Raw genomic sequence first — 13,165 nt, 5'->3', positions numbered from 1 at the left:
AATTCACAAATGAATTCCAATTCAACAGTCTCTCGTTGGAGTCTGGTTTTGAAGTACTTTTGTTGAAGAATTGCAACTTTTAGGTCTGTAATCGAGTGACCAAAGAGATTAAAGTGTTCTCCAACTGGTTTTTGAATGTTATAATTCTTGACGTCTGATTTGTGTCCATTTATTCTTTTACGTAGAGACTGTCCAGTTTGGCCAATGTACATGGCAGAAGGGCATTGCTGGCACATGATGGCACATATCACATTGGTAGATGTGCAGGTGAACGAGCCTCTGATAGCGTGGCTGATGTTATTAGGCCCTATGATGGTGTCCCCTGAATAGATATGTGGACACAGTTGGCAAGGAGCTTTGTTGCAAGGATAGGTTCCTGGGTTAGTGGTTCTGTTGTGTGGTGTGTGGTTGCTGGTGAGTATTTGCTTCAGGTTGGGGGGCTGTCTGTAAGCAAGGACTGGCCTGTGTTACGAATTACACCTTGTAGGACACGCACACAACTGCTGCGAATTATACCTGGTAGGACACGCACACAAGTGCTACGAATTACACCTGGTAGGACACGCACACAAGTGCTACGAATTACACCTTGTAGGACACGCACACCAGTGCTGCGAATTATACCTGATAGGACACGCACACCAGTGCTGCGAATTATACCTGATAGGACATGCACAGTTCGAATCTAGGCTGAGGCACAGAAACAAAGTCCACAACTGCAGAGTTCCCAAAAGACACTAAGTTTATTACGCTCGAGCGTGGTGCCCCCCTGCTAGCCAGGAGGGGACCCTGAATGCAGATTATACAAAGGTTATATACCTTTTAGCAAAGCATGTTGCCCTCGTGCATCGGAAACCTTAGCCAATAAACAAACCCTTGTCTTATCTACCACCTATCCCTGCTTGGTGCATTCCTCGTGCTATACCAGTATGTTAATTATACAGCATGGTCCTAAAGCTATGCATCAGTAACTTTTATTATCAGGATGGGAAGCCTCACATCAAGGCCAAGAGACAGGGAGTTAGAGACTGACAAAAACCAGATACTGGGAGTCAAGGCAGGCTGGAGACAAGGAGGAGGATTTTCACAGGGATTCAATATCTAAGGATTACTCCTCCTGGTGTATGATGTGCTGGCATTTAAACAATGGTGGGCCCCAAACCAAAATGGAGTCACATGTGCTAACTTTTCCTTAACAGTCCTCCCTTTTTTTTTGTACGTCAGTAAGCTATATCGGGGCTGAGTAACCGCGCTGCAAGGTTTGCAACTGCCGACAGCACATACTGCAGCATTGTAGGCATACAAAAAATAACGCAAAAACAATAACAGTCAAAAAAAGTAAATACAAAATACGCCGTCCCCAAGTCCCCACATCCGGTAGCCATGAGGTGAGCCAGTCCCAGACCTCCTGGAATCCGGCTTTGGTAGTGTCGAGGCTGATGTGGTGGAATAGGGCTGCCTGTTGCTTGAGGATGTGGATGTCAGTTTCCATCCTATGGTGCTGATTTACAAATACACAACAGCTTGAATTGACCAGAGCACAAACCCCGCCCTGATTTGCAAGGAGATAATCCAGGGCTAGGTGGTTTTGCAATGTAGTTTGGGATAGCTGGGTGACTTCAATTTGAAGGGCAGAGAGAGCATCTGCAGTAGCATTTGCCATTAGTTCCAAAGCAGCTGAAATGTTAACTATAGCTTTTTTCAGCTCGCTTACTCCCAACCATGGCAGAAACCAACGCACAAAGGAGTGAAAGCCTTTGGGCCGATAAGAAAGGGGGTTTAAAGGAATACTTCGTCGGTCCCTCCATACTAGATTGCGGATCTCTCCCCGGGTCAGGTTCTGGTGTACTGTCACGGCGGGTACTATAGCCCCTAAGGTACATGTACCACACCATCCTGCTGGGAGAACCTTATAGGCTGTGTGATTGCATAACCAATACCAGCCAGACCCCTCGGGGACCGGCCACGGGGTCCTGGAGTAGGTAGAGGGGCCTCCCGCAACAGAGCTGATTTGGGTGGTGTCCTTGCACCCTACAAAATTCCCTACAAAAACTGTATTTTCTATGCCCTTATGTCGTGACACACATAAAGCATAATTACTCTGGGCCACCATATCAATAGACCATATTTGGATTGTAACATTCCAGTTAAATGTAGTGTTTGCCCATAGCTTAGCTTGGAGTGTTCGATTAAGGGGGATAGGTACCCCTACCAACGGGACTCCCTGACCTAAATATGTGGGTGTACGAATACAAATCCAACACTGCGTTCGATTTACACCCTGTTTGATAGCACGGGTTAAATTCAAGAAGCTATTGCCCTCCCATCCTTGTACTGGACTTGGGAATAGGGAGAGAACCCCTCCCAGGCAAACCATACCAATGTCGACATCCTCCCCTGTACTATACAAAAAACACTACCCCCAATGTAAGTCCAATAAACAGGAACACAAAAAGTCCTGGTGGGCTGTGAAGGTCCCAGTAGCTGGAAAGCTTAGTCCATGGGTTGGTCGTGGTGTTCATTCGTCAAGTGGCTTATCCAATGGCTTGTCAGGGTCAGGTGGGGGTCCCAGCGCCAACTTAACGTAGCTATGATGGATCCAGGAACCTTTACCTGCAAAGGAGTGGTGGCAGATGGTGGGAGTAATGTTCGTTGCTGTAAGGCGTTTTTGGTATTTATACTTGCCTACAAGCACAGTTCCAGCCTCTGGAATAAACCCACCCCACCACTTTACTTCACATTCCCAAGAATACATTCCGCAACTTTCTCCCTGCCAATGTACAATGCTCCGTCTTTGCCATCAAGGCCAATTCTCAGTGTCTTTTGCAGTCAGGAATCTTTAGATTTTGGTGGTTTTAGCAGAGCAGGCGTTCCTTCTCTCTTAGAACAGGCATGGTTTTGCATTATACAGAGGAGAGGTTACTAGCACGTTACCCTGTAGTGCTTTGGTTTCTTTAGCAAATACTGAATGCAGGTTAGCTTTGTCAGTGGACAAGGGAGAGGTTACTAGCACTTCACCTTGGTTTTTTTTTTTTTTTTTTTTTTGCTGTTCTAAAGGAGGAAAGAAAAAAAAAAACCCAGAAGGAGGGACAGACTGATCAGTAGTCGAAGTGAAGTCACCTCGAGGTGGAGGGGTCTTTTTGCAGTAAGAAGCATGGGTCTAGGCAGTCAGTCCTTGGCACTTCACAGCGGTGTTGGTAGTTAGCAGGACTTAATAAGGGCCTTTTTAGCATGGGGCCAGAGTAGTATTTTGTCGAGGGACCTTTATGTAGACCCAGTCACCTGGTTTTAACAAATGGCAGGTTTGCTCAGGATTCTTGAAGCAGGACTTCTTTTACCTGTAAATACAGAGACCTAACACATTTCATTAATGTCTGGCAGTGTGTTGCAGATCTCACAGCTGCTTGGGCACATTTAAGCCCCCCTCTTTCTTAGCTGTTAGCCAAATCCTAGCTGTGAGTAGTGTCCTTGGGCAGGCCAGTGTCTTATCTTTGGACCGAGCCTGCCAAGCCTGCCAGCTACAGCATTGAATTAGCTCGTCCTCCGTTTTATTTTTTTTTTTCCCCTTCTTGGCTTTTATTAACCTGCAAAGGAAACTTTCACTTTTTACTTATACATTTTTGTTTAAAAAGGAACACATGTGCATTGCCCATTATACAGCACTTTAGTCTTATTGTATAATGTATGCCATATATACCCTTCTAGGAAAATGACTTTATTACAGAGCTTTGGAGCAACAAGCCAGGACAAGCACACCCACTTTTGAGGAGTCCACTTGGTACAACTTCTGGTGTCCAATAGCTTTTTTCCCTCCCCAGCCCTCTGGCTAGAAATGTGAGGTAGCCAGAAGGATCTCATGTATAATATAGGGAGTGGGTTAACCTTTGATGTCCTTGCTTCCAAAGACTGTTGGTGTGCAAATTTTAACAACAATTTTTTTAATTAAAAGATCTGGCCAATGAAATTTTTTTTTTTACTTAAGCAAATGTATTAAACTTTAGTATATCACATTTTTTGATATTATCCAAACACTTTGTATTCCAAGTTGAATAAAACAAGTATCTGCATTTTGATGTAACCCTTCTATTTAGTTTTAAACTAAACTGTCCTATGAAAAATTAAACACAGCAATTCTGGCCACAAGACAAACACCACAAGACAGGACATAGAACACAGAACAGAATTCCTATTGTGCCAGTAAATTCATGAGATGTTGAATTGCTTTTCAGCTGGCATCAGTTTTCTCTGATTTTCTGAAAGACAAAAATAAAACACAGATCTACCCCATTTGGGCAGTCAGTCATTGCTTAAAATATTTCCTTTTTATACAAATACCCTTGTTAATTGCAGGCAAAACAGAGGAATTACCCATATTTTCTTGTATTTGTTTTATAGGCAGCCCAGGTTTCAGTGGCCTCTACCTTATTAGTTAGGTAATTTACATTAAAATAAAAGGAGTACTTGTGGCACCTTAGAGACTAACCAATTTATTTGAGCATGAGCTTTCGTGAGCTACAGCTCACTTCATCAGATGTTTACCGTGGAAACTGCAGCAGACTTTATATACACACAGAGAATATGAAACAATACCTCCTCCCACCCCACTGTCCTGCTGGTAATAGCTTATCTAAAGTGATCAACAGGTGGGCCATTTCCAGCACAAATCCAGGTTTTCTCACCCTCCACCCCCCCACACAAATTCACTCTCCTGCTGGTGCTAGCCCATCCAAAGTGACAACTCTTTACATAATCAAGTCGGGCTATTTCCTGCATAGATCAAGGTTTTCTCACATCCCCACCCCCACCCCCATACACACACAAACTCACTCTCCTGCTGGTAATAGCTCATCTAAACTGACCACTCTCCAAGTTTAAATCCAAGTTAAACCAGAGCATCTGGGGGGTGGGGGGGGGGGTAGGAAAAAACAAGAGGAAACAGGCTACCTTGCATAATGACTTAGCCACTCCCAGTCTCTATTTAAGCCTAAATTAATAGTATCCAATTTGCAAATGAATTCCAATTCAGCAGTTTCTCGCTGGAGTCTGGATTTGAAGTTTTTTTGTTTTAAGATAGCGACCTTCATGTCTGTGATTGCGTGACCAGAGAGATTGAAGTGTTCTCCGACTGGTTTATGAATGTTATAATTCTTGACATCTGATTTGTGTCCATTTATTCTTTTACGTAGAGACTGTCCAGTTTGACCAATGTACATGGCAGAGGGGCATTGCTGGTACATGATGGCATATATCACATTGGTGGATGTGCAGGTGAACGAGCCTCTGATAGTGTGGCTGATGTTATTAGGCCCTGTGATGGTGTCCCCTGAATAGATATGTGGGCACAATTGGCAACGGGCTTTGTTGCAAGGATAAGTTCCTGGGTTAGTGGTTCTGTTGTGTGGTATGTGGTTGTTGGTGAGTATTTGCTTCAGGTTGCGGGGCTGTCTGTAGGCAAGGACTGGCCTGTCTCCCAAGACTTGTGAGAGTGTTGGGTCATCCTTTAGGATAGGTTGTAGATCCTTAATAATGCGTTGGAGGGGTTTTAGTTGGGGGCTGAAGGTGACCGCTAGTGGCGTTCTGTTATTTTCTTTGTTAGGCCTGTCCTGTAGTAGGTAACTTCTGGGAACTCTTCTGGCTCTATCAATCTGTTTCTTTACTTCTGCAGGTGGGTATTGTAGTTGTAAGAAAGCTTGACAGAGATCTTGTAGGTGTTTGTCTCTGTCTGAGGGGTTGGAGCAAATGCGGTTGTATCGCAGAGCTTGGCTGTAGACGATGGATCGTGTGGTGTGGTCAGGGTGAAAGCTGGAGGCATGCAGGTAGGAATAGCGGTCAGTAGGTTTCCGGTATAGGGTGGTGTTTATGTGGCCATTGTTTATTAGCACTGTAGTGTCCAGGAAGTGGATCTCTTGTGTGGACTGGACCAGGCTGAGGTTGGTGGTGGGATGGAAATTGTTGAAATCATGGTGGAATTCCTCAAGGGCTTCTTTTCCATGGGTCCAGATGATGAAGATGTCATCAATATAGCGCAAGTAGAGTAGGGGCTTTAGGGGACGAGAGCTGAGGAAGCGTTGTTCTAAATCAGCCATAAAAATGTTGGCATACTGTGGGGCCATGCGGGTACCCATAGCAGTGCCGCTGATCTGAAGGTATACATTGTCCCCAAATGTGAAATAGTTATGGGTAAGGACAAAGTCACAAAGTTCAGCCACCAGGTTAGCCGTGACATTATCGGGGATAGTGTTCTTGACGGCTTGTAGTCCATCTTTGTGTGGAATGTTGGTGTAGAGGGCTTCTACATCCATAGTAGCCAGGATGGTGTTATCAGGAAGATCACCGATGGATTGAAGTTTCACATTTGGGGACAATGTATACCTTCAGATCAGCGGCACTGCTATGGGTACCCGCATGGCCCCACAGTATGCCGACATTTTTATGGCTGATTTAGAACAACGCTTCCTCAGCTCTCGTCCCCTAAAGCCCCTACTCTACTTGCGCTATATTGATGACATCTTCATCATCTGGACCCATGGAAAAGAAGCCCTTAAGGAATTCCACCATGATTTCAACAATTTCCATCCCACCACCAACCTCAGCCTGGTCCAGTCCACACAAGAGATCCACTTCCTGGACACTACAGTGCTAATAAACAATGGCCACATAAACACCACCCTATACCGGAAACCTACTGACCGCTATTCCTACCTGCATGCCTCCAGCTTTCACCCTGACCACACCACACGATCCATCGTCTACAGCCAAGCTCTGCGATACAACCGCATTTGCTCCAACCCCTCAGACAGAGACAAACACCTACAAGATCTCTGTCAAGCTTTCTTACAACTACAATACCCACCTGCAGAAGTAAAGAAACAGATTGATAGAGCCAGAAGAGTTCCCAGAAGTTACCTACTACAGGACAGGCCTAACAAAGAAAATAACAGAACGCCACTAGCGGTCACCTTCAGCCCCCAACTAAAACCCCTCCAACGCATTATTAAGGATCTACAACCTATCCTAAAGGATGACCCAACACTCTCACAAGTCTTGGGAGACAGGCCAGTCCTTGCCTACAGACAGCCCCGCAACCTGAAGCAAATACTCACCAACAACCACATACCACACAACAGAACCACTAACCCAGGAACTTATCCTTGCAACAAAGCCCGTTGCCAATTGTGCCCACATATCTATTCAGGGGACACCATCACAGGGCCTAATAACATCAGCCACACTATCAGAGGCTCGTTCACCTGCACATCCACCAATGTGATATATGCCATCATGTGCCAGCAATGCCCCTCTGCCATGTACATTGGTCAAACTGGACAGTCTCTACGTAAAAGAATAAATGGACACAAATCAGATGTCAAGAATTATAACATTCATAAACCAGTCGGAGAACACTTCAATCTCTCTGGTCACGCAATCACAGACATGAAGGTCGCTATCTTAAAACAAAAAAACTTCAAATCCAGACTCCAGCGAGAAACTGCTGAATTGGAATTCATTTGCAAATTGGATACTATTAATTTAGGCTTAAATAGAGACTGGGAGTGGCTAAGTCATTATGCAAGGTAGCCTGTTTCCTCTTGTTTTTTCCTACCCCCCCCCCACCCCCCAGATGCTCTGGTTTAACTTGGATTTAAACTTGGAGAGTGGTCAGTTTAGATGAGCTATTACCAGCAGGAGAGTGAGTTTGTGTGTGTATGGGGGTGGGGGTGGGGATGTGAGAAAACCTTGATCTATGCAGGAAATAGCCCGACTTGATTATGTAAAGAGTTGTCACTTTGGATGGGCTAGCACCAGCAGGAGAGTGAATTTGTGTGGGGGGGTGGAGGGTGAGAAAACCTGGATTTGTGCTGGAAATGGCCCACCTGTTGATCACTTTAGATAAGCTATTACCAGCAGGACAGTGGGGTGGGAGAGGTATTGTTTCATATTCTCTGTGTGTATATAAAGTCTGCTGCAGTTTCCACGGTAAACATCTGATGAAGTGAGCTGTAGCTCACGAAAGCTCATGCTCAAATAAATTGGTTAGTCTCTAAGGTGCCACAAGTACTCCTTTTCTTTTTGCAAATACAGACTAACACGGCTGTTCCTCTGAAACCTGTCATTATACATTAAAATAAATGCTTTCCGGCTTGCTTTTGGATCCACAGGTTAAAGATTCTTACTTTAACAAGGGCACAATAAACTTTACCAGACTTTTGATTGCCTTTTACTTTTAACTCCTGCTGTCAAACACACAGCGACCTGAAAAGGAAGACACCACCTATTGTAGCCTCTTGGAACCTAATAAGATATTAATTAAGTAGCACTGTATAATTGCATTTCTTTGGAAAAGGGCCCATTTTTTCCAAAATGGCTGCAAAGAAACCAAGAATTTTTTTTCTTTTCAGTATTTTACAAAGTTTAACTGCTTAATTCTTTCCAGCAACTAAAGAGTTAACTTTTTACTTTTTTTTTTTTTTAAATTACTTGCTTATTTTTCAAAACGACACCCAATTACTTAGATTTTACCATTTTAAGTATTATTCCGGGATTTACATTTTTCATTCCTGTAATTATTTACTCCTCTTTTTTCACTATGACCTTTAAGTTTTCAACCTGTTTTCCAATCTATCTGTTGCCTGCCCGCTTGGGCCCGATCCTGGTTTTTTTTTCTCTGAACTGTCCCTTCCATGAGCACCAGCTTTGTTTCACTACCAAATTAACAAGGAGGGTGGGCTTCTTAACTAGCCCCCAGCCCTCCTGGTCTCTTTTTTAAAATATTTTTACTTACAAGGGCTACCCGAGTCCTCCCCACATGAGGCTTGTCACCTGGACAGAAAGCACGGCTAACTGGCAAGCAAGGAGGTGACGGGCATAAGTCAGAAAGCCGAGGGTAAGCCGGAGGAGGGGCAGAAGCAGGCATAGCACAGAGCGGAGCTGGAGACCCCTGAGATGAATAAGAAAAGGAGGAGGAAAGACGATGTCCTTTTGCATGCGCATAAGCCCAGTTGTCCCATACATACCAATAATCCATCTGGGCTGGAGCTTTGTCCTCCAGCCTCCTTTTAAGCACTGTTAATGTATCCCCAGCAAAGGATCCATCCGGTGGCCATTCAACAGATGTTTGAGTTGTTAGTGCTGGCCATTCAACCTTACATAAAATAACAGCTTTTTTTCTGCCTAACCCATGGGTGCCAGAAATATTCCCCCAATTCTTGAGAATTTCAGCCAAAGGGGTCCCCTTACTTACACTCTGCCCAGAACCTATAACGGGCTACCAAAAGAACACAAAATGTGCCACCTTATCGCCTAAGCGACGGCTCACACCCCCCCCTCCTCGGAGTTCTCAAAGGTGAACTCACCCTGTGCCGGCTGGAGCTGTCCGAGAGGAGGAGTGTAGTCTCGCTTGTTGGGGCGAGCCTAGAGTCCCTTCGTGGTCGCCAAAACTGTTACGAATTACACCTTGTAGGACACGCACACAACTGCTGCGAATTATACCTGGTAGGACACGCACACAAGTGCTACGAATTACACCTGGTAGGACACGCACACAAGTGCTACGAATTACACCTTGTAGGACACGCACACAACTGCTGCGAATTACACCTGGTAGGACACGCACACAAGTGCTACGAATTACACCTTGTAGGACACGCACACCAGTGCTGCGAATTATACCTGATAGGACACGCACACCAGTGCTGTGAATTATACCTGATAGGACACGCACAGTTCGAATCTAGGCTGAGGCACAGAAACAAAGTCCACAACTGCAGAGTTCCCAAAAGACACTAAGTTTATTACGCTCGAGCGTGGTGCCCCCCTGCTAGCCAGGAGAGGACCCTGAATGCAGATTATACAAAGGTTATATACCTTTTAGCAAAGCATGTTGCCCTCGTGCATCGGAAACCTTAGCCAATAAACAAACCCTTGTCTTATCTACCACCTATCCCTGCTTGGTGCATTCCTCGTGCTATACCAGTATGTTAATTACACAGCATGGTCCTAAAGCTATGCATCAGTAACTTTTATTATCAGGATGGGAAGCCTCACATCAAGGCCAAGAGACAGGGAGTTAGAGACTGACAAAAACCAGATACTGGGAGTCAAGGCAGGCTGGAGACAAGGAGGAGGATTTTCACAGGGATTCAATATCTAAGGATTACTCCTCCTGGTGTATGATGTGCTGGCATTTAAACAATGGTGGGCCCCAAACCAAAATGGAGTCACATGTGCTAACTTTTCCTTAACACCTGTCTCCCAAGATCTGTGAGAGTGATGGGTCATCCTTCAGGATAGGTTGTAGATCCTCGATGATGCGTTGGAGAGGTTTTATTTGAGGGCTGAAGGTGATGGCTAGTGGCGTTCTGTTATTTTCTTTGTTGGGCCTGTCCTGTAGTAAGTAACTTCTGGGTACTCTTCTGGCTCTGTCAATCTGTTTCTTCACTTCAGCAGGTGGGTACTGTAGTTGAAAGAAAGTTTGATAGAGATCTTGTAGGTGTTTGTCTCTGTCTGAGGGGTTGGAGCAAATGTGGTTGTATCGTAGAGCTTGGCTGTAGACAATGGATTGTGTGGTGTGGTCTGGATGAAAGCTGGAGGTGTGTAGGTAGGCATAGCAGTCAGTAGGTTTCCAGTATAGGGTGGTGTTTATGTGACCATCGCTTATTAGCACCGTAGTGTCCAGGAAGTGGACCTCTTGTGTGGACTGGTCCGGGCTGAGGTTGATTTTGGGTAACAATGGTAACACCCATTGTTTTATGTTCTCTGTGTATATAAATCTCCCCACTGTATTTTCCACTGAATGCATCCGATGAAGTGAGCTGTAGCTCAAGAAAGCTTATGCTCAAGTAAATTTGTTAGTCTTTAAGGTGCCACAAGTACTCCTTTTCTTTTTCCAGTTTAGGGCTGAAGCTCTCTTTTTGTAACTCAACTTCACAGTAAAGGCTACTATCATAGCATAACATGGAGAATTCAAGCTGTACTTTATTTTACAGTTTTAGTATAACATAGCTAGTCTCTGTAAAGAGAAGGTTAGCACTTGATCTATTTTGTCATGAAGCGAAGGGACTAAAAGCATCATCAGCCCTAAAGTCACCAGTTCTGGAACCAAGTACTATAGAATCTTCTTCACATAATCTTTTACCACTACAATTCATCTCTGGGCTGCTCACTTCTGATGTTTAAGGCCTGGGCTTCTCTTAAGGAGCAGAGACATGCTCTGTTATGTGGTGGTTTGAGCTTTTTAATCTCCTTAATTCAATGTTTTGTTAGCTCATCTCACCAATTAGTCTTGCCCATGTTTGCCTTGCTATCTAATTTGTTGTTATACTATTTCAAAGCCTCAAGTAATTTTAAACAAAGTTCATATCATGTCAGGGTTAATATTCAAGTTGTAATTCTAGCCTCCTTAAGAACTGAGCAAGGAATACTGCAGACTTGGTTTTCTTCAAAACTATTCACTTCTCTCCTGTACTACTTTTGCATGTGTTGTAGGAAATTCAAAGAACTTTTCAATCTCTATTGGAACAATATAAAATGTTCACAAGAATAGGAAATATTCTAATGGTACTGGGCCAGAATAGGAAATATTTCCTATTGATGCTGATTGATCTCAGTCAGGGGAGCTATGTCAATTTACTGTAGCAGAGAATTTGACCTATGCTATTCATTAATTGTTGACCTCAGATTAACTGTACAGTACTTGCTCCAGATCCTACTGCTTCTCACTGCACACTCATCTTTTAATGTTTAAAGCATTCTTTTGCTGAGACATCCCAGAATGTAATAGGCTTGTTCCCCAATCTCACATCAAAAAGGCTTTGAAACCAAACTCAGATAACACTGATTCCTAAAATATTTGGCATAAATATGATACGACAAGATTCTCTGCTCCAATATGAGTTTGGGGTGTTTATAAATGGACCTTGACAGGCGACCATTTTCACTGATCAAGCAACCTGAAAAACAGTGGGTGAGAAATGATCTATAAATTCATCAATTTAATGAAAAAACTCCAATAGTTTATTTATTATGTTTTTAAATACGGGCCATAAACATTATTTGTATAAATTTATTTGAGAGAGGCTGTCCAATATATTGACCATATATCATGACCTGTCTTCTACTGTGCTGTTGATGCTAAAATGTGATTACAAGCTCAGTAATTTATGTTGACAATTCAGACCATTTTAATAAACCTTCTGATCTCAACATTGTTGCCTCAGGTGATATAACAGAAATGATGTACTGGGAATGCTACTGGTTTACATAACCATTCCTTCTGGATTATACTGTTTTTGAACCGAGGAAAGCAAAAACAAGGAAGGAATCAAAGCATTTTATACCAAGAAAACACCATTAGAAATGCTTAGTTCTTTTGGCCAAATTTCATTTTGTTTATGAAAAACATAAATTATTTAATATAGAGTAGATGATATATACAAGGCTCTTTAAATAAAAAACTGGCTATTTATCAGAAGCTATCCAAAAGAATCTTGAAACACAATGCAGAAGATTTGATTTCATAGTAACCAAAAAAACAGCAAAAACTCCGTCTGCTTTTCCAATAGGTTTTCTTATTTACTGCTTTTTAAATGGATTGTTTTTCTTCATTTAACTTTTCCAAAGACGCAAACTGAATTGTGGAAAGGCAGCAATGCTGTTCCATTGAATGTGTCTCTCATCTATAAAAAGGGGACCTGAACACATTTGTAAAGTTACTTGAAAGACAAATGCATATGTTTTAATACATTCACTTTTTCTTTTTGAAAGCAAATTGTGGAAACTAGGTTTAGAGTTTCTTCTGTGTGAAGTTACTGTAGTACAGCAACAGTGGATTTTGAAGCACAGCAAAGACCAGTTTATTAAATATTGCACCTACTTGCTTCAGTATGATAGAGTAGATGTTTACAGTTTTGCCACTGGAGTAAAAAAAATCAATTCTGCAATTGTTGAAAGTAATATAGTAAATGTATGTATAAGCCAGAATGAAAAAGCAAACAACTTAAATATATACGATTTTATATTTGATTATTCAAACCTTGTACACTGTAGGACTCACTTGACCTGACGAAGAGCTCTGTGTAGATCGAATATGTATCTCTTTCACCTACAAAAATTGGCCCAATAAAAGATTTTACTTCACTGGAACTTGTCTCTAACTTGAAATAAGAAA

General features: G+C 42.9%; 1 long non-coding RNA gene across 3 annotated transcripts; it reads right to left on the bottom strand.

The window, feature by feature from the left end:
• Window positions 1–724: 724 nt before the first annotated feature.
• On the bottom strand, window positions 725–10,238 carry LOC125626712 (uncharacterized). 3 transcript variants are annotated; one of them, XR_012665917.1, is made up of 3 exons: window positions 9,706–10,238; window positions 9,354–9,669; window positions 725–3,584 (listed from the first exon to the last, which is right to left on the bottom strand). It is a non-coding gene; the product is annotated as an uncharacterized LOC125626712 (long non-coding RNA). The 3 variants fall into 3 exon arrangements; XR_012665918.1 differs by having other exon boundaries at window positions 9,354–9,489; XR_012665919.1 differs by lacking the exon at window positions 9,354–9,669.
• Window positions 10,239–13,165: the final 2,927 nt, after the last annotated feature.

Source organism: Caretta caretta, chromosome 1 (assembly GCF_965140235.1).
Source record: "Caretta caretta isolate rCarCar2 chromosome 1, rCarCar1.hap1, whole genome shotgun sequence".
NCBI classification, from domain to species: Eukaryota; Metazoa; Chordata; order Testudines; family Cheloniidae; genus Caretta; species Caretta caretta.
The sequence above is the reverse complement of the archived record's forward strand: the minus strand, read 5'-3'. Positions and strand labels throughout refer to the sequence as shown.